General features: G+C 45.7%; 1 protein-coding gene across 2 annotated transcripts in view; it reads right to left on the bottom strand.

Moving 5' to 3' along the window:
• The window catches only part of TIAM2 (TIAM Rac1 associated GEF 2), a 178169-nt gene extending 153276 nt beyond the window's left edge, over nucleotides 1–24893 (bottom strand). For both annotated transcript variants that reach the window (XM_066615857.1, XM_066615885.1), the window contains exon 1: nucleotides 24825–24893. The gene's annotated coding sequence lies outside the window, so the exon portion shown is untranslated. The remainder of the gene's footprint in view (nucleotides 1–24824) is intronic.
• Nucleotides 24894–25177: the final 284 nt, after the last annotated feature.

Here is a 25177-nt window from a genome sequence, read left to right as displayed (position 1 = left end):
GTGATGGAACTTAGATGAGTGAATAAATGAATGAATGGGCTCATTCATTCAACCTCTTTGGCCCTCAGAACACCCCCAGACACAATCAGAGCACATTTGTGTCATGCTCAGTTGTAGTGGGCCAGAGGCTTTCAGGGGACAAGAGCCTGGCTGCAGGTTGGATAGAGGCTTGCTGAGGGCCGCATCTGGCCCCCGGGCCAGGGTTTGGAGACCCCTGCTTTAGAGCAGGTGTTCTCAAACTTTGAGGGAGCTTTACTCCCTCAGTAAGTCTTTGTGGGGGAGGGGCTAGGGCAGCAACGCGATCCCCATGATTGCGCTGCCAAGGGGGGGGGCGAGAGGGGCACTTGTGACATACTTTCAGAAGGCAGGGCTGCAGCAGGTTCTTGGAGCCCTGCGCAGCGCTCCCTGAGGCTTGGAACTTTCACTGAAAGTGGACGCAAAGCACTTCCGTTTTGCAGGAGGCACTTTGCGCCCGCTTTCAGTGAACGTTCCAAGCCTCAGGGAGCGCTGTGCAGGGCTCCCCACAACTCTTGCAGCAGCCCTGCCTTCTGAAAGTAAGTCACAAGCATCCCCCTTGCCTCCCCCAAACGGATGCAATCCTAGAGATCACTTTCCTGCCTCTCCCCTTCCCCCGCCCCTTAAAGGGACGGGGAACCTTTACACAAACTGGTGGGTCGCAACCCACCAGTTTGAGAACCACTGCTCTAGAGCATGATGTTATTGCAAGGTTTGGCCTGTGCAAAAGAGTTAGGTCAATGAAAACTATTGCAGGAGGTCTTATTAAATGTGCCTAATTGATTCTCAGTCCTGTAGAACACCATAAATGTCATCCATTTTTACTTTGCACTTCCATGTAATCCAATTTACAGCCCAATTCTAACTAACTTTCCAGCACCAATACAGCCAACAGGGTGTGTGCTGCATTCTGAAGTGGGGGGGCAGTCATGGAGGCTCCCTCAAGGTAAGGAAACATTTGTTCCCTTATGTTGGAACTGCACCGTGGCTACACTGGCGCTGGAAAATTGATAGCAGCTGCAAGTTCACAAATCTAAGATTTTATTTTAACAACTGCATTTCTAGCCATTATGCTCGAGGAAAAGATTCTAAAAACATTGAACTATTGTGCTACCTACAGTTTTCAATAATACAACCATTAGATTATCAAGCCACTACAAGGCTATCCTAGATCCTCTGGTCTGCCCTGCTTCAAGTTCATCATGCAAGCTGCATATTTATTCAGCAGGGACATGTGGTCACTGAAGGTAGGCGAGGCAGAGCCTCACCTGATCTCCCAGACCTGTGCTTCCAGGCATAATGGAGATGCTCACCAGTTGTATCCAGGAACCTTTCTGATACTGGCAGAAAGGCTCTGGACGCGACTGAAACAACGTTCCAGTCACGTTCGGAGGCCTAGTGACCCAGAAGTGTTACATCATAAAGGGTGAGAGAACGCATAGTTTCACTCCCAAAGTTAAAGCAAAGAGAATTCCTCTTCACAAAGAGAGATCAACTTTTGCTACACATTTGTAACTAACAGAGAAAACATTCCTGGAAAAAGAATTCACAAAAGAGTTAGAATTAGAGAAGTGCAGAAAACAGACAGTCCAAGCCTGCGTACAAGCCAGCAGTTTGCTTTTACAGTCACAAAAATCAGCATTCTACAAATGGCAAATGGGGCAAAACACACTTCTCAGCCCTGCCACAACCAGCCAGTCATCCTCCAAACACACATTGTATATCATACAGTCCTATAGCATAGAACTAGAAAGACAATTTGCATTGAGAGTGGTGACCTTCAGTGTTAGGAGGCTCTGTGCATACATGCATTCCTTGGTGCCAAAGAAAATGGGTTGTTTGTGGGTTTTTCTTGAATACGTACTTGGGAACTTGAGCCATCGGCCAAATAGTATTAAGCTGATGAATAAGGATTGAGCATAAGATGGTACAGGAAGAACAAAGAGTAAACTACCAGTACTATCCAGTACAGCCCAACCAGATCTGTCACCTGACACCACTGCTGCCCCCCCAAAAACCCATAAAGAAAACAAGTTGCAGCCACTTAACCTTGCTCCTTCCTGTGCAACCCTTTGACAAAACAGGAAGTGCAGATCATTCTAGGAACTGCAAAGGAGGAGCAAACTAAGCTAAGCCTGCCTAACCCATCACCTTGCTCCTTCCTTGTGCATTTAAAATGACCACACCAGGAAGGAGTAAGGTGAGTGAAGAAGATGCTGTTGCTCATGTGGGGGTTTTTTTTTGTGTGCGGGCAGCAGCTATCTGCTTCCTTGCCCACTCGCCTGGCTCCTTTCTTGAAAGACCCCTTTCAGGGAGTAGAGAAGCTGATTGGAGCACCTCCATCTGCAGCTATCTGGAAGGAGATGGCAGAAGACTTGAGGTGAAATGCATCCCAAGCCTGCTACAAACACCCTGCACTATTCAGAGCTCAATGCATCATTCACATCATGGATGAGCTGGTCCCGAGTACTATCGTTCTCTGTACATAATGCTCCAGGTTTACCAATGCTAAGCATGCAACTAATGTATATCAATCACTATAAGAACGTTGCTATATTATATGTTGACTAGGAAGACATGCAGACATAGCCCAATGCACTGTGGGCATATAACTTACACGCCTAGTATGCGAATTATTTATTGTCCTTTTTCAATCCATCTATACACTGCTTTTGAACAAGAATCTATGAAAATGTGGGTGAAGGGAGAAATATAAAAAGTGAAAGTATGTGGTTTATGGTTTTGGATACTTTTTTAAAAGGGGGGAAATATAACCATCAATTAGTTTTGAGAAATATTCAGTACGCTTCCCAAAGCATCTGGGTTTTACTTCCATTTGTATGCCAAATTATAGCATGCCAATTCCAACTAGCTTTTAAAATAGAGAATGTTGCACACTGTTCATAATGGGGAAACTTCTGGTTTTTGTCCCCCTATAACATGCAGTGCCACTCAAACTTCTGCAATGGCTGTGATTTAAGTTGTTTTTAAAAACCAATTTGGGTATTAAAAACACACAGTTTTGCTTTCCTTAAGGAGAACCTTGCATTTTATTCATTATCTCACTTTCAAAATCCAACCTAGAGACTTTTTATACATCAGCAGAGAGTCTCAACAAACAATAGCTCTCTGTGTGCTAATAAAACTGCAACTATTTGATGGGTGTGTTAGGAAAGCTGAAATTCTTTTATAAACATGGAACCATATTGCAAGAGAAGCTGGTGCAGCTGAAACAAAATTGGCAAACCCAGGTGTTGCCTTAACAGAAGGTCTCATGGTGCAGGGGGAGGGTTTGACCAGTCAAATCTCAAAGAGAAGCACAACTGTAAAGCAATTGGCCACATTTCACACACATGCAAGCACACACACTTCTTTTTTCAGAGACACATTGAGGAACTTATTATAATCCAGAAATTTAAGAATAAACTCTCAAATGCCAGCTCTGTATGCTGACTAGCCAGAAATCGAAAGAAAAAAATCAAACAGCATTTCTTTCTAGCATAGGATCAGGCTTCTATGCATTGCAGAGATCCAAACACTTCTATTACCTTCTGTTCTTAACTCCTCTTCCTCCTTTCTTGCTCCTTACAACCCCACTCCAAAAAAAAATGATTAAAGAATAATGCAAGTAGAGTAAATTGTAACTTTGTCATACATTATTTGATAAAATTCTTCTCTTCTAGCAACTGCAATCGATTTTGTCATTGGTTTCAAAGTTCCCCTATGAAGCTATCTGAAAGAAAACAGACAGGAGTCTTGATACATGACTTGCCAATACTAACAACCCAATCCTTTCCAACACTAAGGCAGCCATGACAATGGGGCACATGCTGTGGTAAGGGGAGAGGCCATCATGGAGGCTTCCTCGAGGTAAGGGAATGTTTGGTCACAATCCTATGCATGTCAACTCAGAAGTAAGTCCCATTATAGTCAATAGGGCTAACATCCAAGTAAGCGTGGATAGGATTGCAGCCTTTGTTCTCTGACTTCAGGGCTGTACGGTGACTGCATTGGTTGGAAACTTGAATAGGATTGGGCCTTAAGACTAAATAAATACGCAGATTGTACACAACATCCACAAAGCAAAGCTGATTTCTTACCAGGGAGAGAGTATCAAAGCACATTACAGCCAAGCAAGCCATTGTAAAATCCAAGTTGGTACATGGCCTAGAAATGTCAAGAAAATGCCAGGTTCTAAGTGATGTTTTCATTGCATTTATTGCTTAGCCAGTGGTCAGACAGCATCCATCAGAAAAGCAATGTGCCAGAAGGCAGGGTTGCCATGGACTATGATCTAGGATAGTTTCCTAAAAAGATCAAGAGTTTCAGTTAATTATGGAAAGAAATACTGCATGTAATTTAGAAGTAAAGCAGAGAGTACAAGTGCCAAATTACACCAATGTGTCACTATGTATCATGATTTCCTTTCTTCTCCCCACTACTATGTTCTAAAACAATGACAAGAACTTCCCTTTCATACATACCTATTAGAGTCAAACTGCTAATGTCACAGAATGATAAGCTGAAAGCAGGAATATATGGAACAAACATCGTTGCCTTGGAGCTATTTGACTCAGAACTTGGTCAAGTATTACTAAATAAATATACAGACATTCAAGATCACAGCAGATATTTCATTTTGCCACTTTATCCCCTTGCAACTAGCTAAAAATCTTGCCATCACAAGTCATTTTGACACTGTAATACAGGGGCGTGAAACATAAGACACCCCTGGGGGCCAGATGTGGCCTACAGCAGCTTTTTATCTGGCCCTTGGGCTCTCAGTTGCTAAGCAGTGCTGAAGTGTTACTGCTGAAAGGGCAGCCCACATGAAAATTGGGCTCTCCCATTTCTTGAAATATGATCAAGATTTGCATATTTTCTCTTTTGTCATTTGCTAATGAGTTCTGATGTGAGAAAAAGTGCTTATTTATGGTTATAACCAGTTTAATGATATCACTTCCTGCCTAATGACATTACTTCTGACCATCATCATGGCATCATGAATGCTATTCGGCCCTCTGTATGAAACAAGTTGGACACCCCAGCTGCAATAGTTAGGCAGGAGTTTTTGAAACCTCAAACCTTATTCAGACACAGGATCCAGGCACAAACTTTAAGATGGAAGAGAAGAAACGAAGAGCAGCCTGGCAACAATTGCATCAAATATTCCAGTGACTCATGATAAAAGTGTAGAGAGCGATTGGTCAAGTGGCAAAACACAAGTGTTTTATTTATATCCAGCCTTGCTTCAGTTATGGAATTCATAAGAGAAGGCACTCATTCACCAGGTTTTGTACCAAGAGTCATTTTGCTAACACACTGCCAATTGCAATACTTCACCAAATCACTCCTCCTGTGAGTATGACAGTAGTGCTATAAGATGCTGGTGCTACACCACCAGAATCTGCCTACAGAACCAGGTTAGTATTGTTGGTCCACATCTTGCACACATTTTACATACACAAATTGAAGTACAAGTGCTCAACCAAGAAAAAAAAGACAAAGGAAAACAACAGTTTAAATAATGCAGGTGATTCCACCCACCCATCTACTTACTCAATATATCCTCTGGAGCAAGTCTGAGATGGGAGAATGAAGCTGCTGTTGTCTCAGTTCCTGCGTGCCTCTTGTACTTAAAGAGACAGCGTGTATTTTCTGAATTTAAGATAGGTTTGACTAAACACGATTTTGGCTTTACACTCCAACCTCAGAATGTAATCTTGCATGAGGGCTGACAATACTTACAACCTACCCACAGCCTACTGGACCTTGTTACACAGGTAACAAGGTATTATGTGAAAGAAGCTATTGTAAGCAATTATTTGGACCTTGGAAATAGCATTGGGTAAAAAGGGTGTACAAATGGAAACAGTGTTCCAAGTTATAGCTCAAGAGCCGCTTCTGATAATATTGAAGTGTGCAAGCATGTCATGTTCTCAATTATTTTCTCTTAATTCAGAGCTCTATTCTGCATATGGAAAAAACCCCCTCCACACACACACACACACACACACACACACACACACACAGAGCGATAGACACACTAAAGATCTCACATACAATTTCACAAAGAGTACTTATCTTAAAAAATACAGACATTCTATTCCACATCCTGGTTCCACTCACCATGTTCCAGCCTGATTGCCAGGAAGTATAGTCACTTATATTTTCATCTAGTCAGCAGTTCCCAAACTGTAGGTCCGGGGCCCACCAGCCTTTTTGGGTTGACTGCAAAACTGAAGGCAGATTAGGCTATGTGCAACAAGGGTTAAACAACCTGCTACTTGGGTGGAAGTACTACTGCCCAATCACCATTACAGCTCAAGCACAGAAGCTTGAGCAGTTGGTAAAGCAAAACTTTTTTTTTTTTTAAGGTGGATCCTGATGCTACAAAGTTTGGGAACCACTGCTTTAGATAAGCTTGGCACTGCACAGAATTAGCACATACCCCACAAACTTTCATCTGACCACCAAAGTCGGGGTCTTTCCAATCACAATTGTCTGTCATCAGCCCTAAACTTAAACCTAGCCCCCTCCTCAAGAAGCAACTGATATTTTTGGAAGCAGCTTTGATGTTGCTGAAGCAAGGGGGAAAGGATGTGTAACTGACTCATGCCTCCACTTTGCTTGCTTCTGATGGAACATTTAAAAGATAGCTACACATGTCCCACCTCTCATTGCTGGAAGATATATGGTAACCAAACATACAAGCAATCAAACATAAGAACATAAGAACAGCCCCACTGGATCAGGCCATAAGCCCATCTAGTCCAGCTTCCTGTATCTCACAGCGGCCCACCAAATGCCCCAGGGAGCACACCAGATAACAAGAGACCTCATCCTGGTGCCCTCCCTTGCATCTGGCATTCTGACATAACCCATTTCTAAAATCAGGAGGTTGCGCATACACATCATGGCTTGTACCCCGTAATGGATTTTTCCTCCAGAAACTTGTCCAATCCCCTTTTAAAGGCGTCTAGGGTAGACGCCAGCACCACATCCTGTGGCAAGGAGTTCCACAGACCAACCACACACTGAGTAAAGAAATATTTTCTTTTGTCTGTCCTAACCCGCCCAACACTCAATTTTAGTGGATGTCCCCTGGTTCTGGTATTATGTGAGAGTGTAAAGAGCATCTCCCTATCCACTCTGTCCATCCCCTGCATAATTTTGTATGTCTCAATCATGTTCCCCCTCAGGCGTCTCCTTTCTAGGCTGAAGAGGCCCAAATGCTGTAGCCTTTCCTCATAAGGAAGGTGCCCCAGCCCCGTAATCATCTTAGTCGCTCTCTTTTGCACCTTTTCCATTTCCACTATGTCTTTTTTGAGATGCGGCGACCAGAACTGGACACAATACTCCAGGTGTGGCCTTACCATCGATTTGTACAACGGCATTATAATACTAGCCGTTTTGTTCTCAATACCCTTCCTAATGATCCCAAGCATAGAATTGGCCTTCTTCATTGCCGCCGCACATTGGGTCGACACTTTCATCGACCTGTCCACCACCACCCCAAGATCTCTCTCCTGATCTGTCACAGACAGCTCAGAACCCATCAGCCTATATCTAAAGTTTTGATTTTTTGCCCCAATGTGCATGACTTTACACTTACTGATATTGAAGCGCATCTGCCATTTTGCTGCCCATTCTGCCAGTCTGGAGAGATCCTTCTGGAGCTCCTCACAATCACTTCTGGTCTTCACCACTCGGAAAAGTTTGGTGTTGTCTGCAAACTTAGCCACCTCACTGCTCAACCCTGTCTCCAGGTCATTTATGAAGAGGTTGAAAAGCACCGGTCCCAGGACAGATCCTTGGGGCACACCGCTTTTCACCTCTCTCCATTGTGAAAATTGCCCATTGACACCCACTCTCTGCTTCCTGGCCTCCAACCAGTTCTCAATCCACGAGAGGACCTGTCCTCTAATTCCCCGACTGTGGAGTTTTTTCAGTAGCCTTTGGTGAGGGACCATGTCAAACACCTTCTGAAAGTCCAGATATATAATGTCCACGGGTTCTCCCGCATCCACATGCCTGTTGACCATTTCAAAGAATTCTATAAGGTTCGTGAGGCAAGACTTACCCTTACAGAAGCCATGCTGACTCTCCCTCAGCAAGGCCTGTTCGTCTATGTGTTTTGAGATCCTATCTTTGATGAGGCATTCCACCATCTTACCCGGTATGGATGTTAGGCTGACCGGCCTATAGTTTCCCGGGTCCCCCCTCTTTCCCTTTTTAAAAATAGACGTGACATTTGCTATCCTCCAATCTTCTGGCACCGTGGCCGTTTTGAGGGATAAGTTGCATACCTTAGTCAAGAGATCTGCAACTTCATTCTTCAATTCCTTAATAACTCTTGGGTGGATGCCATCAGGGCCCGGTGACTTATTGATCTTTAATTTATCAATGAGGTCTGAAACATCTTCTCTTTTAACCTCTATCTGACTTAACTCCTTGGTCAGGAGGGGCCGCTCGGGCAGCGGTATCTGCCCGAGGTCTTCTGCCGTGAAGACAGATGCAAAGAACTCATTTAATTTCTCTGCCATCTCTAAGTCTCCTTTTATCTCCCCTTTCCCTCCCTCACCATCCAGAGGGCCAACCGCTTCTCTGGCGGGTTTCCTGCTTCTAACATATTTGAAGAAGCTTTTATTATTCCCCTTAATGTTGCTGGCCATGCGTTCCTCATAGTCTCTCTTGGCCTCCCATATCACCTTCTTACATTTCTTTTGCCACAGTTTATGTTCCTTTTTATTCTCCTCATTAGGGCAAGACTTCCATTTACGGAAGGAAGCTTCCTTGCCCTTCACAGCCTCTCTAACTTGGCTGGTTAGCCATGCGGGCACTCTCCTGGATTTAGTGGAACCCTTCTTTCTTTGCGGTATACACCTCTGCTGGGCCTCTATTACTGTTGACTTAAGCAGCCTCCATGCACTCTGGAGAGACTGGACTCTTTTTACCCTCCCTTTCAACCTCCTTCTAACCAGCCTCCTCATTTGGGGGAAGTCTGCCCGTCAGAAGTCAAGGGTTTTTGTTAGAGATTTACCTGGTATTCTTCCCCCAACGTGCACATCAAAACGGATCGCAGCATGATCACTGTTCCCCAATGGCTCAGTAACGTTTACATCTCTAACCAGGTCCTGCATACCGCACAATATTAAATCCAGAGTCACCTGTCCTCTGGTGGGCTCCGTGACTAGCTGCTCTAAGCCACAGTCATTTAGCATGTCAAGAAATCCGGTTTCCTTATCGTGACCAGAACACAAATTGACCCAGTCAATATGAGGATAATTGAAGTCCCCCATGATTACAACCCTGTCCCTCCTTGTCACCTCCCTGATCTGTTTCCTCATTTCAAGGTCCCCATCCGATTTCTGGTCTGGAGGACGATAGCACGCCCCCAGTATTACATCACAGCACAAGCCTGGTAATTTAACCCACAGAGATTCTACAGTGGAGTCGGACCCACCTTCAATCTCTACTTTGCTGGATTCTATCCCTTCCTTAACATAAAGGGCCACCCCACCTCCAACACGCCCCTGCCTGTCCCTCCTGTAGAGTTTATAGCCCGGGATTGCGGTATCCCACTGATTCTCCGCATTCCACCAGGTTTCCGTTATGCCCACTATGTCAATGTTTTCCCTTGTCACCAGACATTCCAGTTCTCCCACCTTTGCTCGTAGACTTCGGGCATTCGCATAAAAGCATTTATACATGGAATGCCCTAGGATGGGCTGCTTATTCGCTCCTTTGTCCCCGCATCCTCTCAGTGTGCCAAACCGTCTATCACATCCCAGCACGCTACCTTTCCCAATTTCTTCTCCTACTCTGCCTTTGTCTTGTTGTTCTCTAACCTCCCCATCCTCATCCCATAGGGATGAGGAGTCCCGAACCGGATGCCCCTTGACTCCTGTCGGCCTTCCCCCAGGGATCAGTTTAAAAGCTGCTCTGCCACCTTTTTAATGTTATGCGCCAGCAGTCTGGTTCCATTCTGGTTCAAGTGGAGCCCGTCCCTCTTGTACAGGCCCCGCTTGTCCCAAAACGTTCCCCAGTGCCTAACAAATCTAAACCCCTCCTCCCTACACCACCATCTCATCCACGCATTGAGACCCCTGATCTCCGCCTGCCTAGCTGGCCCTGCGCATGGAACAGGTAGCACTTCAGAGAATGCTACCTTTGAGGTCCTGGCTTTCAGCTTCCTGCCTAAAAGCCTAAATTTGGCCTCCAGGACCTCCCAGCTACACTTGCCCACGTCGTTGGTGCCGACATGCACCACAGCCGCTACCTCTCCCCCAGCACTGTCTACTAGCCTGTCTAGACGAGAAGTGATGTCCGCAACCTTCGCACCAGGCAGGCAAGTCACCATGCGGTCCTCAGATCCGTCGCAAACCCCCCTCTATGTTTCTAATAATCGAATCCCCCACTACAAGAAGCCCCCGACCCCCCTCCCGCCGAGGAGTATCCCGAGTGCGCTCGGATACGGGCCCATCCCCTGGAGAAGGGGTCCCCCCTAGGGGATTGTTTCCCTCCTCTCCAGGATGACGTCCTCCAGTCCTGAGACTTCCCACCCGGGCAGCCGAGGAGCTGCACGCCTGATGTTGGGACGAAGCCTGATCGTCCCCGGAAGTCTCCCCACGGTCCTCCTTTGCCTGCCTGCGCTTCTCCAGGTTGGCCACCAAGGCTTCAAGGGAGCAGACGCGTTCCTTGAGACCCCGGAGCTCCTTGCACCGAGGACACACCCATGACTTATGCCCCAGAGGCATATAATCATACATGTGGCACTCAATGCAGAACACTGGAAAGCCCCCTCCCTGCTGCTGGCTGTCTGACTGCATAGCTTTTTTGTTGTTGTTGTTTTATTTAGGGGTACTTTTATAAACCCTACACTGGTTAGCAGCCCTCTTCTCAAGGGAAGAGGAAGGGCAGTGTATGGGGCCCTGGCCTCCTCGCCCTGCTGCTGAACTCGCCCAGATGCTAAACTTTCAGTTTACCTGGCACTTGGGGTCCCAGAGGCACTTAGGGTTCCCAGAGGCCCCACACGTCTGGAGAGAGCCTCACGTGATGGCAGGCCTAGCTTTATGCTCCTGGCTGGCTCCTCCTCCCTCCTTCCTTCCTGATTGAAAGGGAGGATTGAAAGGATTGAAAGGATTGAAACATACATGCAGCCAAGTGTGCATGCACCTACCAGTGAGAGAAATGCATGACTTGCCCTAAGACTACATAGGAAGTGCAAGCTGCTTGAGAATCTTTTCCCTTGTTTTCAGTGTAAAATGTCCAAAGTCACCTCAAAAGCCTCCTTTCAGCTTCTACATTTTTGCCCAACCTACTTTTGTTAGTTCATGGAAAGTTCATAACAGAAGCAAAGGTCGCCTCAAATACACAAAATAAACTCTGAACAGTATGAGCCAAGGACAGCTTCGGATGTTGAACACACCTTTATGACTCACAGAAAGCCTATTCCTTGAAAACGTCAAACACATACCCAGTGTTTTCACTTACACATAAATACAAAGCGCAAAGGGATCTTGTAAAGCAGCAACACTCCTAAGTACATTTCCTTTGAAAATAGTTGCTCCACAGAGACTGAGCTTCAATTGTTCAAGAGCGGCAGCAAATAATTCCTATTTAGACTCTCCTATCAGAGGCACCACTAGGGTTTGTGTCACCCAAGAGCTTACTGTGGCTACAATCATATCAATACTTTCCTGCGAGTAAGTCCCATTGATTATAGTGGGACTTGCTTCTGTGTAGACATGCATAGGATTGGGCTCCGCATCACCCGCAAGATGGACCTCCTCCCCTACCAACCATACAGGATAAATAACAATATCATATGCACAACCGAAATGCAGTGGCATAATTATGGTTGGTGTAATCCCCCATTTAACATTATTTATTAAATGTATAACAGTACAGGTCACCCAACAAATCAGTAACCAACAAAAAAATCAGTGGCTAACCCGATGACACTCACACAGCTGAATAATGTTGTAGTATTAGCTCTGATACATGGACACAAGAGCAGACACATACTAACATTTTATTGGTTCCCTGCTGTGTCATAACAACACCTCATTGGCTCTCATAACAATCAGTCTCATTGGTCAGTTCTGAGTTAGGAAAATTCACGTTTTGTTCCATAAGGCAGTTGAGTTTTCTTTTTCTAGTTATGAGATCATAATGTTTGATAGAACACATACATTTCAATGCAGTTTGTTTCATTGCATTTGGCATTAAATTCTGCATTGAGTGACATATAACATGATATTATTCAAAAATACCAAGATTTTTACAATTTTGGCCAGTAGTGGTGTCACCCCCCCACATGCGTCACCCGGTGCAGCCCGCAACCCTCCCAGCAATGCCACTGCCTAGTATTCAAAGCACTAGTCTAGCCTGCAACTCCTTACACATCACAATGAAGCAAATCTCCCAGTTTCTAGCAGCTGGCTGTGACTAGGAGCAGCATCACAATGTACACAAACATTCACATTTGCCACAGGTACACCAGCATTGCATTGGGGTTTCTTTCAGCAAACATAAGCATGAAGAATGACAGATGTGCATTCTTCAACACCTCTGTATAAACATCAGGGAGTCACAGAGCAGTCAGTGCTGCTCAACATGCTAATATAATATCAGGATGAGCATCTGTCATTCACACCTTGCGCACTTGTTGAAGGAAAACATCTACAGTCAGCATTATGAGGACAGAAATTGTGGAGCCATTTTGAAAAGCCTACACCTTGCCAATTACCAAAGAGCATTAATGAAAACTATCAATGTTCACTGGGGTAGAGCACAGAGATAACTGAAGATTTCCAATTAACTTTCTGTTCCTTATGTAAAGAATCTCTTCAACTTAGTTGATACAAATGTGTTTTCTACTGCTAATGACAAAAGAGCAAAGCCTTTATAGCACACGTTTCTAAATGATTACTTACCAATCATATAGTAATTCTGAACATGGGAATATGCAAACAATTTTAAAATATTCGCAATCCAATTCTAACTAACCCCCCCTCTCCACTGATGCAGTCATGCCAATGGATCTACACTGAATCTTGCCAGGGGACAGTCCCAGATACCTTCTTGTTCCTTACCCCAGGGTAAGCCTCTGTTCCCCTAATGGGTCATCTCAGATCTGTGCCAGCCATTTTCCTGGAGCAGGTCCAAGGAGATTCAAGGAGAGGGAACAGGGTTAGGATCCTGGCACATGCCAATGCCACTGAGATCCATCCCCTCCCCTTCCCATTTCACCTCCCACACTCCTGACACACCCCCTGCTCACTGCCCACCTCCTATGACAGCTTACCTGCCTCAGTGCAGGTCACCATTTGTGGAACTGCACGGGGACCATCACGGCCATTTTCAGTGGCATCCCCAAAATGGCTGCTGGTGTTGCAGTGTTTGCAGCATTGTAAAGGCATGGATGCTGTCATACGTGCTTTCATGATGTCGCAGAGCCTTATTAGGACTGGGTTGTTAGATAATCATCTGACAGAATATAGGTTCAGTCTACATTTCAGTGCCCATACTTGCAGCTGAATTTAAAACCAGTGCATTCCACTCTACAGCTATAATTCCAGTGTGGTTCTCCTATGCTTGTTCCCTAAGAGAAGCACATAGGTTTGCGGTGTCCTAATGATGCAAACTGATTGAATTAATTAGAAGAATATGTTCCTTTCCTTAGCCACTCTCCCTCTCTCTGTAAAGTAGGAATTTCCTTTTGGGCAGACAATGCATGCAGAATTACTATTGCTCACACTGGCTGCAAAGAATGCAGACTAACATATTTCCACAAGAGACTAAACAGGTCTAACTTCTTGATGTATGGCATGCGTACTTCTTTTTAAAATAAATTAATATAGCTTACAACCACAGTGGTACAGAAACCCAAGTGGTAAAATACTTACAATGAAAGCAAATGTTAAAAATTTTATGGACCTTACCCAAAAGGTCCACTATTAGTCCAGGAAGGAAGGGCTGCTATTCAGTAGGGGGCCAAAGCGTTGCTTTAAGTACTGGCTCTCCATCCATGTTTTCCCCTAAGCACCAATCACTGAGGGCATGACTTGGATCAGGACCAAAGCATGGGGGGGAAAGGACAGTTAACAATTTACCTCACTGCTGTCCCAAACCAGCCCAGGGAGAACCAATAAAGGAAAATGCACCCCCGTTCCACTATCACCAGTGAAGGGGAATAGAAGCAGGGGGAGAGTGCTTACAGAGAAGAAGCCAGGGAGGACCCAGATCATGTCATGCTGAGACAGAGGGAAGAAAAGGGGAGCAGACGGGGCATCTCAGAGGCCCAGCTGCAGGTGTCAAAAGGGTCTAGGCCAGGCTTGTTCTCCTTGAATATCTATACATAACCCCCCTCTTGCCACTGAAATCCCACCTCAGACTCAACATCTTCTATAAAACCCATGTCTTATTCCCTCCTAGAACTAAGTTTCAGAATGCAGAAATCCAATTACAGGTACCCTTTTTCTGCTGTGCTCTCCTCCATCATATCCCTGCCCAATATAAACTGAACACTCCTCGGAAGAGAGGCTTATCTTTTGTTTGTTACTAGAGTGCCACACAAACTGATCATAATATACTGAAACAATATGCTCCAGATGTCCCCAGGTCCTGGATTATTCAGATTCTGTATAATTTTTTAACACAGTATAATTTAAGTTGTTGAGGAGATAGCATGGGTGTGAGAACACACAAGGAAAGAAGCATTACACTAAATTAAAATATTGTAAGGTGTATAATTAGTTTTCCCCAGAGAAGATGCTTAAACTCCATCACTTTAACTTTTTCACAAGTGGGTGTGGTTATGTTCTCTTTATAATATCCATCTTTAAAAAAAGAAGAGTTGGAACAAAGACATTTTTAATCAACACTTAGAAAATAAACCAATTTACATCTGGTAAGCAGTTGGCAGCTAATTATTCTTGCCCACAGGCCAACAGAAAACGGCTTTCTAAAGAGACTATGCATTTCTATGGTTACACAGTGTGAAACTTTTCAGGAACCAGAGGGAAGGGAGCTATAAAATATCAGTACACTCAGAGCAAACAGATGTTTATGTTTTTGACCAAACACACTTATTATCTAAAGCAGGGGTCTCCAAACTTTTTGGCCAGAGGGCTACATGAAATATCTGGCACAGTGCTGTGGGCCAGAAAAAAATTTAAATATAAAATTTAAATAAATAAGAGATGGAACTTAGTTGAATGAATAAATGAATGAGTGGGTTCATTCACTCAGCCTCTCCAGCCCTCAGAACACCCTCCAGATGCCATCAGAGCACAGCTCTGGTCATGTTCAGTCAAGTGGACCAGAGGCTTTTAGGGGACAAGAGGCTGGCCGCGGGCCAAATAGAGGTTCGCTACATGCCACATCTTGCCCCCGGGCCAGGGTTTGGAGACCCCTGATCTAAGGAATGTGTAATATGATCATTCTAACTGCATTTCCCAGTATCTTTCTAGTCCTCTTCAGATAATCACTCTGTGGAGAGTGCATGCATGCGGAGCCCTAAGGATCACACTGCTTAGTCCCACTCCCAACAGCCACATGTGCCAAAGCCCCACCCACCCTTACATGTTCAGCATAGGTCTTGGGTGGAATGTTCCAGAATAACAACCAAAGGGAGAAACAATCCCATGCAGACCAAACACTGAACACACAGGGGGCAGAAGGAGTTCACATGCAGGAAGTAGAGCTAAGCAGTATCTGCCCCACCAGAAGCCTCCTAACATGCATTTGCTCTCCATATTGTGAATATCTGAAGACTATTCTCTTTTTATCCAGACATGATAGCAGCAAGCTAATTTAATAAGGACCCATGCACCCAATTCACAAGAACATAAGAACAGCTGCGCTGGATCAGGCCATAGGCCCATCTAGTCCAGCTTCCTGTGTCTCACAGCGGCCCACCAGCTTCCAGAACTCTGAAGAAATGCAACATGCAGGAAGTCCCTGAAGAGATTCATTACTGTATATCATCGGTTCTCAAACTCCCAGGGAGCTTGAGAACTGCTGTAAGTATGTGTGGTGGAGCATGGAAGGCAGCAGGGGTAGTGGAAAGGCAGTGATGCGATCCCCAGGATAGCGTCGCTAAGAGTTGGGTGCATGGGTTGGCATGCACTTATCAGTCCCTACAGCAGCCTCCCGGGGTGCAGGGAGACCTGCACGACCCTCCGCAGGGCTCCCCGAGCTTTTGAAAGTGAAAGTGGAGTAATTGCACCCCGCAGGGCTCTCCACACCCCCAGAAGGCTGCTGCAGGGACTGGTAAGTACATGCCAGCCCCTGCACCCCCCTTAGCAATGCAATCCTGGGGATTGCATTGCTGCCTTCCCCCGCCCCCCTTAAGGGGGCAGTGTCCAGGGCCCCCAGGCTAGGGCGTCACAACGCCCCAGTTTGATAACCACTGCTGTATATCCTTAAATTCTCATTCAACAGTTGTCTCAAGAGCAGCAGTATTCATATGTGCACATAACAAGATCACAATGTTGACCACTTTTTATCTGACCCAAATACACTGTCTTCATAGCGTCAGTAGCTTCTACAGAAAAAGTCGAGCCTGTAAGTCACTAGACTATAAGCCCCTTTCTCAGCTATAATCACTAGACTATAAGCCCCTTTCTCACCGGGATGGGCTAAAAGAACCCTTTATATGTAGACTGAAAGATACAGATTAAACTAGGTGCTAACATCACTTAAGACAGCCCACCAGTAACACCCCGCTCCCCCTTTCCTTTCCAACTTTTCTTTCCCCAAGCACAAACAAAGCCTCTGAGCCATTGTGGGCTGGTCCACTAACTTTTGTGGGCTGTTCTCAACACACCCCTTTTCCCCAGGCAAATGTTCCCTGACCTTGAGGACCCCCGCTGCAGGATGGAATAGGCACTCCATTAGCACAGCTGCATCAGCTCTGGAAACATAATTGGGATTGGGCTGTTAGTGTCTGTGGGGGTCAGTAACTCTGGGTGTGGGGTTAGAAATACTTATGTCCAGGTCTAGCTAACAGTGAACAAGTGAATAAACTCAGCTAGGCACGGCTTATTCCTCCTTTTTATTCTGTTAAGTCACTACCAAAAAAAATCTTTTTTGTTGTTCATGTCACCTTGTCCTTTTACCGCTGAACTGTATAGCCATGCCACTGGTCACAACAAAGAATCCCTGCACACAAGCTGATTATTCTCCATGCGTCCATGTTACATATGCTTAAAAAGCAACCTAGTCACAGAAACCATGATTGGGATCAATTGGTGGGAGATTTCAGACAGACAAAAGGAGGTACTTCTTTACACTGTGCACCATTAGTTTGTGGAATTCATTGCCACAAAATGTAGTGATGGCCACTAGCACGGATAGCTGTAAAAGGGGTAAAGAGCTCTTGTTATGAGCTATCTCCAGATCCAGCGGCATCATGACTCTGAATACAGGTTAAAGGGAACAATGATGGGAGAGAAGTATGCCTCTTTCTCTCTAGCTCGCGGGCTTACCAGAGGTCCACAGCGAGTGTTCTCTATAAGCCTTGTAACTCCAAGCTGAGCTCTGTACAGCACAGAGGTCAGCGACTCGAAGTTCAGCGATGACATGCAATCTAACTGCTGAGTGTATAGAGATGTTATTGCAAAGCTGTGATATTGCTGAGATACTTTGCAGCCAAAGAAGGGTACTACACAATAGCATGGACCCCTTAGACAAAATATAGCCCAGAGGCAATGTGGGCCACTGTGGGAAACTGTACTAGAGCACTTGGCCCTCTGACGTGATCCAGCAGGGCTTTTCTTATGCCCTTAGAGAAAATGTTCAGTAAAACCAAGACAAATGGATGACAATATTCAGTATGTAGCATAACCGAAAATTCACACATTCCTAACTTGTACTGGAACCATTGTGGGCAACTTCCTAAAAAGAATAAATTCACTACAGCTACACTGGGGTTAGGGTCAGAGAGAAAATACAAAACAGAATGATAAAGGAAATTATCAGAGGAATAATACATTTGGAATCCATAGCCAGCACAGAGGATTTCTTGAAATGGTGTAGACTGGGTGGGACACACAGATGCGAGTATATTTGTGGAGAAGACAGATTTTTTGACTCCCACGCTTTAGAACAGCATTAATCACACCTTAGTACAATTTTTGTTCAAATAGTTATTAAATACATGGGATTACTTTTAGGATACTTCCATTTAGAAATAGTTACTCAAGCATCTAAGAAGACACCCTCTCTCCAAGATTAGCAGGATAACTGAAAACATATTGTGCTAACCATTGTCCAAGTTTGCCATACAAGATTTAGTGCATGAGGAGTTTGGAAGAGAAAAATAATAAAACTCGGATTGCCACATCAAGGCTTTAAAAAATCACTTTTGAGCTCGTACAGGCTCTTTTAAAAATGTAGGGAGTATCCACTGTATTGTATGAAGACATAAACTACAAAAAAAAATGGATTCATCATATCCTGCTGTTAGAAACACCCTTGAAAAAAGCATGTCTAACAACCCAGAGAACAAGCTTCACTCTGCATTTATTGAGCATGCAAATTCCTCACTAGTTCAGCAAGATGGTCCATTCTTGCTCAGATGTAACTTTATATAGAAAGCCACGTAGTATCACCACAAACACTCGCACACACATTCATTTAGCTCCAGGAGGCGGGAGCAAGAAATGCAGCTTGCATAAAATCCTTGACACATTTTGTTATTGCCTCAGATTCTCACACACCAATCCTCTCAAAAGGAGAAACAGCCATGTGCACACACCCCAGGGAAACATTTTGACCAATCTTCTCCAATCAAAAGGCACCATTTTCACAGCACTACTGCTACTAAACTAAAACAATAAAAAAAAATTCTCTTGCTAAGATGTCTGGCTTTTGAAAATGATTGAACAGTGAGCAAATATTTTCACAGCAGAAAAGGGAGCTCACAACCATCTCCATAAGCTTGGGCACACTACTTGTCTTACCTCTGTCTTCCAATAAAAAGTTCCCATGCAAAGGTTACTGATGCCAAAAAACTCCGCATCTTGAGTGTTTTTAGTTTTAAATACATTTTAAAGCACAAGAGGGTAGCCTTTGATTCTAAAAACTGTTAAGGGATGTACAAACCTAAATTCAAGAAGAGGCTTAAGAAAAGCAGGTGCCTCTTGTTTTAATAAGTAGGTCACAGCCATAGCAGCTGGGGGAGGAAGAGATTGAAGGTGGCAGCAACATCTTATTTTTGAATAATGGTCTTATCACAACACTCAGATGCCTTAAACATTACAAGTGTCACCAGGCAGTGGGCACCTGAGGCCATGCACCGGGGACCCTCAGTTCAGCAAGAGCTCCAGCAGTACAGGATTTAGGGGGCAGCAGATCTTGACAGTCTTCACATAAAGCCCTATTTCCATTTCAAGCTTCAGGAGTGTAAGGAGCCAGTGTGCTGAACGAGTCTGTTCTCCCCTTTTCTATTAGCATTGACACCCAAATCCTCTAGTCAGTACTTTGATTTCTAGCTGCCTTCTCATTTGAGGTAGAAACAAGAAAAGAACTGCAAGTTTTTTTCAAAGTTTATCTAACTATGAGAAGGACCATTATTTGGACTTTACTACAATAAATACTAACAACACTTTGATTTCTTATGTTGTCTTTATACCCGATTAACAACACAGTCCTTAGCGTGTTTTCTCTGAGGTTATTTCAGTGAGATTTGTTCCTAATAAATCTGTAAGGAATGTTGCCTATTCTTCTAGTTCCAAGGCTCTTGACTGTTGAGTCTCCACCACCATCTCCTTTTTACTCCACATTCTCTGATTGTAGGAAACAGACATTTTTCAAAAGTTTAAAGTGACTGAAAAAGGCATTGCTTCCTATGGGGTCAATATTTTGCCTCAAATCAAACAGGTTTGGGACAATAACAAGCCTTGCAGATCTCATTTTACTACAGGCTAAAGTGGGAATAGCATACACACAAAGAGCACAAAATTCCTCTTTTCAAACTATATTCAGCTCTCTGAAAACTATCATCTGTCTCCAGGCTTTGTTAAAGACCCACAAACAAACCAAGAACTTGGAGAGACTTCAGCAGTCTGTCTCATTTCTTTGCGCTTCTCCCCTAAACAAAGAACCATTAAAGCAGCAGCAAGAAAAATACTTATGAGCTAATGTAAACCAATTGCTGTGCGAATCTATTTGTGTAGCCCAGGACTTGAGAGCAACAGAAGTTCAGAAACATTTTCTCAACTGTTAACATACATATTTTTAGTATCCTCTTAGATGCTCTCTGATGAAAGGCCAGCAATGAAATTAACCAGACACACAGAGTAGGTTTGCCTTCCTCGGAAGGGTAGGAAGGAAAGCACGTGTACATAGCAACAATTTGTAGCCAGGAGCCTACAATTCAACTCATGCAGCTTAAAATAACTGCAACAACATAAGAAGTGTAAGTGAGCTTAGTTGCTCTTGAGTATAATAGGGGTCTAATGTGTCTGTCTGTCTGTCTCTCACTCACTCACTCACACAAACACACACCCAGGGACTCTGAATGATTAGAGGCTCAGGCTACCCATCCCATCTGGTTCCACAATCAGAAAATCCTTAACCAAAACCAGAGTCCCCACTTCACCCATGCATGAAGAAGATGAGGGAAAATCTTACTCCCTGGAAAAACTTTTTAACAACTCTGCTATTTCAAATATAATATGCATGATCTTGAGGAATAACTAAGGCTGCAATCCTGTACACCACTGTTTCTCAATCTGTGGGTCAGGACCCACTAGATGGATCGCGAGCCAATTTCAGGTGGGTCCCCGTTTATTTCAATATTATATTTTTAATATAAGCTGCTCAAAACAATAAAGGGAACACTTAAACAACACATCCAAGATCTGAATGAACGAAATATTCCTATTAAATGCTTTGTTCCTGACATAGCTGAATGTGCTGACAACAAAATCACACAACAATCATCAATGGAAATCACATTTATTAACCCATGGAGGTCTAGGTTTGGTGTCATACTCAAAATTGAAGTGGAAAAACACACTACAGGCTGATCCAACTGCGATGTAATGTCCATAAAGCAAGTCAAAATGAGGCTCAGTAGTGTGTGTGGCCTCCACGTGCCTGTATGACCTCCCTACAATGCCTGGGCATGCTCCTGATGACGTGGCGGATAGTCTCCTGAGGGATCGCCTCCCAGACCTGGACTAAAGCATCCGCCAACTCCTGGACAGTCTGTGGTGCAACTTGGTGCTGGTGGATGGAGCAAGACATGATGTCCCAGATGTGCACCACCACCTGGTGGTGGACACGTCGATGAAAGTGTCGACCCAATGTGCGGCGGCAGTGAAGAAGGCCAATTCTATGCTTGGGATCATTAGGAAGGGTATTGAGAACAAAACGGCTAATATTATAATGCCGTTGTACAAATCGATGGTAAGGCCACACCTGGAGTATTGTGTCCAGTTCTGGTCGCCGCATCTCAAAAAAGACATAGTGGAAATGGAAAAGGTGCAAAAGAGAGCGACTAAGCTGATTACGGGGCTGGGGCACCTTCCTTATGAGGAAAGGCTACGGCGTTTGGGCCTCTTCAGCCTAGAAAAGAGACGCTTGAGGGGGGACATGATTGAGACATACAAAATTATGCAGGGGATGGACAGAGTGGATAGGGAGATGCTCTTTACACTCTCACATAATACCAGAACCAGGGGACATCCACTAAAATTGAGTGTTGGGCGGGTTAGGACAGACAAAAGAAAATATTTCTTTACTCAGCGCGTGGTCAGTCTGTGGAACTCCTTGCCACAGGATGTGGTGCTGGCGTCTAGCCTAGACGCCTTTAAAAGGGGATTGGACGAGTTTCTGGAGGAAAAATCCATTATGGGGTACAAGCCATGATGTGTATGCGCAACCTCCTGATTTTAGGAATGGGTTAAGTCAGAATGCCAGATGTAGGGGAGAGCACCAGGACGAGGTCTCTTGTTATCTGGTGTGCTCCCTGGGGCATTTGGTGGGCCGCTGTGAGATACAGGAAGCTGGACTAGATGGGCCTATGGCCTGATCCAGTGGGGCTGTTCTTATGTTCTTATGCTCAATTGGATTCAGGTCTGGGGAACGGACGGGCCAGTCCATAGCATCAATGCTTTCATCTTGCAGGAACTGCTGACACACTCCAGCCACATGAGGTCTAGCATTGTCTTGCATTAGGAGGAACCCAGGGCCAACTGCGCCAGCATATGGTCTCATAAGGGGTCTGAGGATCTCATCTCGGTACCTAATGGCAGTCAGGCTACCTCTGGCGAGCACATGGAGGGCTGTGCGGCCCCCCAAAGAAATGCCACCCCACACCATTACTGACCCACTGCCAAACCGGTCATGCTGGAGGCTGTTGCAGGCAGCAGAACGTTCTCCCTGCTGTCTCCAGACTCTGTCACATCTGTCACATGTGCTCAATGTGAACCTGCTTTCATCTGTGAAGAGCACAGGGCACCAGTGGCGAGGTTGCCAATCTTGGTGTTCTCTGGCAAATGCCAAACGTCCTGCACGGTGTCGGGCTGTCAGCACAACCCCCACCTGTGGACGTCGGGCCCTCATACCACCCTCATGGAGTCTGTTTCTGACCGTTTGAGCAGACACATGCACATTTGTGGCCTGCTGGAGGTCATTTTGCAGGGCTCTGGCAGTGCTCCTCCTGTTCCTCCTGGCACGAAGGCGGAGGTAGCGGTCCTGATGCTGGGTTGTTGCCCTCCTACGGCCTCCTCCACGTCTCCTGGTGTACTGGCCTGTCTTCTGGTAGCACCTCCATGCTCTGGACACTACACTGACAGACACAGCAAACCTTCTTGCCACAGCTCGCATTGATGTGCCATCCTGGATGAGCTGCACTACCTGAGCCACTTGTGTGGCTTGCAGACTCCGCCTCATGCTACCACTAGAGTGACAGCACCACCAGCATTCAAAGGTCACCCAAACATCAGCCAGAAAGCATAGGGACTGCTAAGTGGTCTGTGGTCACCGCCTGCAGAACCACTCCTTTATTGGGGGTGTCTTGTTACTTGCCTATGATTTCCACCTGTTGTCTACTCCATTTGTGCAACAGCATGTGAACTTGATTGTCAATCGGTGTGGCTTCCTAGGTGGACAGTTTGATTTCACAGAAGTGTGATTGACTTGGAGTGACATTGTGTTGTTTGAGTGTTCCCTTTATTGTTTTGAGCAGTATATTATAACTGATGCTACCATAGCATCTGACTGCATTTGGGAAAATGCTACAGACCTGTACTTTTAACAAACTAATATGTATATTCTTTTAACAATGATAGTCAATGGGACTTACTCCTGGGTAAGTGTGGGTAGAACTGCAACCTTGGATTGTTAAAAATTTTCCTGCTTGATGATGTCACATCTGGTCATGACATCATTTTTGGTGGGTCCTAATAGATTCTCATTCTAAAAAGTGGGTCCCGATGCTAAATGTGTGAGTGTGAGAACCACTGTTGTACACAATCCTGTTCATACACAAGCCTTATTGGACACAATGGGAGTTACTTCTGAGTAGACTCACTGTAAAGTGGGTTTCTTAATCTGTGGTCCACCAGCCCCAGGGGGAGGGGTGTCTATGAATCAGGTACCAAAAAAAATTTTCTTTTATTTTTGGGTACACATTTATGTGCATTTTTCTCTAAGAAGAGAATCTGTAGCTTCAAAGCAATTTTCCAATGGGTCCATGACCCCAAAAGAGTCAAGCCATTTCTGCTCAGTGTCACATATATGCAACAGGGATCAAATGAGTACACCTGTGGGCTTGGCAGAAGTGGGTTTTAAGAACGACTGCACCAAAGGCATTAGGAGATTCCCACCTTCCCAATTCAATGCTTCTGCATTGTAACCTGAAAATGTGCCACCAGGTGCCAAAAAGAGAGACATAACCTGTGGCAGAGCAAGCGCATCTTCCCAATGCTCAGATTCCACCATCTGCACCAAGGACCCCCCACCACTGTCAAGTGAGCAGCAGGGCAGTTAGCATAGTTGGTGTGCAGAAGAATCTGCAACCTGGTTGGCACAGCCACACAGCCTCACACCCTACATGCAGTCTCACCCACCCCATCGCCTTACGCTTCAAGAAGGCAAGAAGTCACCTGCCTGCACTGACCCTTGCCAGCTCAAGCACACTCCATTCAAAGCCGCTTAAAGCGCAGCAGCGCCAGGCAACAAGAAGACACAAGTAAGGCTGCAATCCAAGGCACACTTTCCTGAGAGTAAGCCCCAGTACTTACTTCTGAGTAGATCAGGCTCTAAGCGCGCAGGAGCATCGCCGCAAGGCACCCACCAGACCACCACTTAGAACCCAACCTCATGCATGTCTACTCAGAAGTAAGCCCCATTATAGTCAATGGGGCTTACCCTCTAGTAAGTCTGGCTAGGATGCAGCCTTACTCCGCTGTTCTGCACCACATTAAGGCTTCAATCCTATCCACACTTACCGGAGAGGAAGCCCCACTGACTATAATAGGGCTTACTTCTGAGTAGACATGCACAGGAATGGGCTGTCCGGCTGCAATCCTATCCACGCCCACCTGGGAGTAAGCCGCATTGACTCTAAAGGGACTTACTTCTGAGTAGACAGGCATAAGCTGGAGCCCCAACTCCAGGCGCGGGGAGGGGAGGACAGCAGTCCCCCGGGAAAGGGAAGGGGCTGAGGACTGTCCGCCTCCAACACCCCGCGAGAGGACCCAGCCCGGCGGCGGAGCCCCTCGGCCAGCCAGGCTGTGGCCGGAGGAGGTCCCGGGACGGCTCCCCCTGCGGCGCGCGCTCCTTACCTCGCCGGAGGGAGGAGGAGGAGAGGAAGAAGCGGCTCTGGCGGCGGCCGCTGCAGCGCCGCCCGCTCCACACACAGCCCCGGGAGAGTGTGGCCAAGACGGCCGTGGCGCGCAGCCTCCTGCAGGACCTCTCCCTCGGAGGCGCTCCTCCTCCTTCGCCTTCCCAGCAACTCCGCCCCCGCCCCCTCGCCCTCCGCCTTGGCGGCACTGGGGCCCCTTTGTGTCCACGCGATCCTAGCCACACTTTCCTGGGAGTAAGCCCCGGGGACTATAATGGGACTGACTTCTGAGTAGGCACACGCAGAATCAGGCTCAGTCCTAGCCACACTTTCCTGGGAGTAAGCCCCATTGAT

The sequence above is a fragment of the Tiliqua scincoides genome, chromosome 1 (genome assembly GCF_035046505.1).
Source record: "Tiliqua scincoides isolate rTilSci1 chromosome 1, rTilSci1.hap2, whole genome shotgun sequence".
Taxonomy (NCBI): domain Eukaryota; kingdom Metazoa; phylum Chordata; class Lepidosauria; order Squamata; family Scincidae; genus Tiliqua; species Tiliqua scincoides.
Note: the sequence above shows the minus strand (reverse complement) of the source record. Positions and strands in the feature narration are given on the sequence as shown.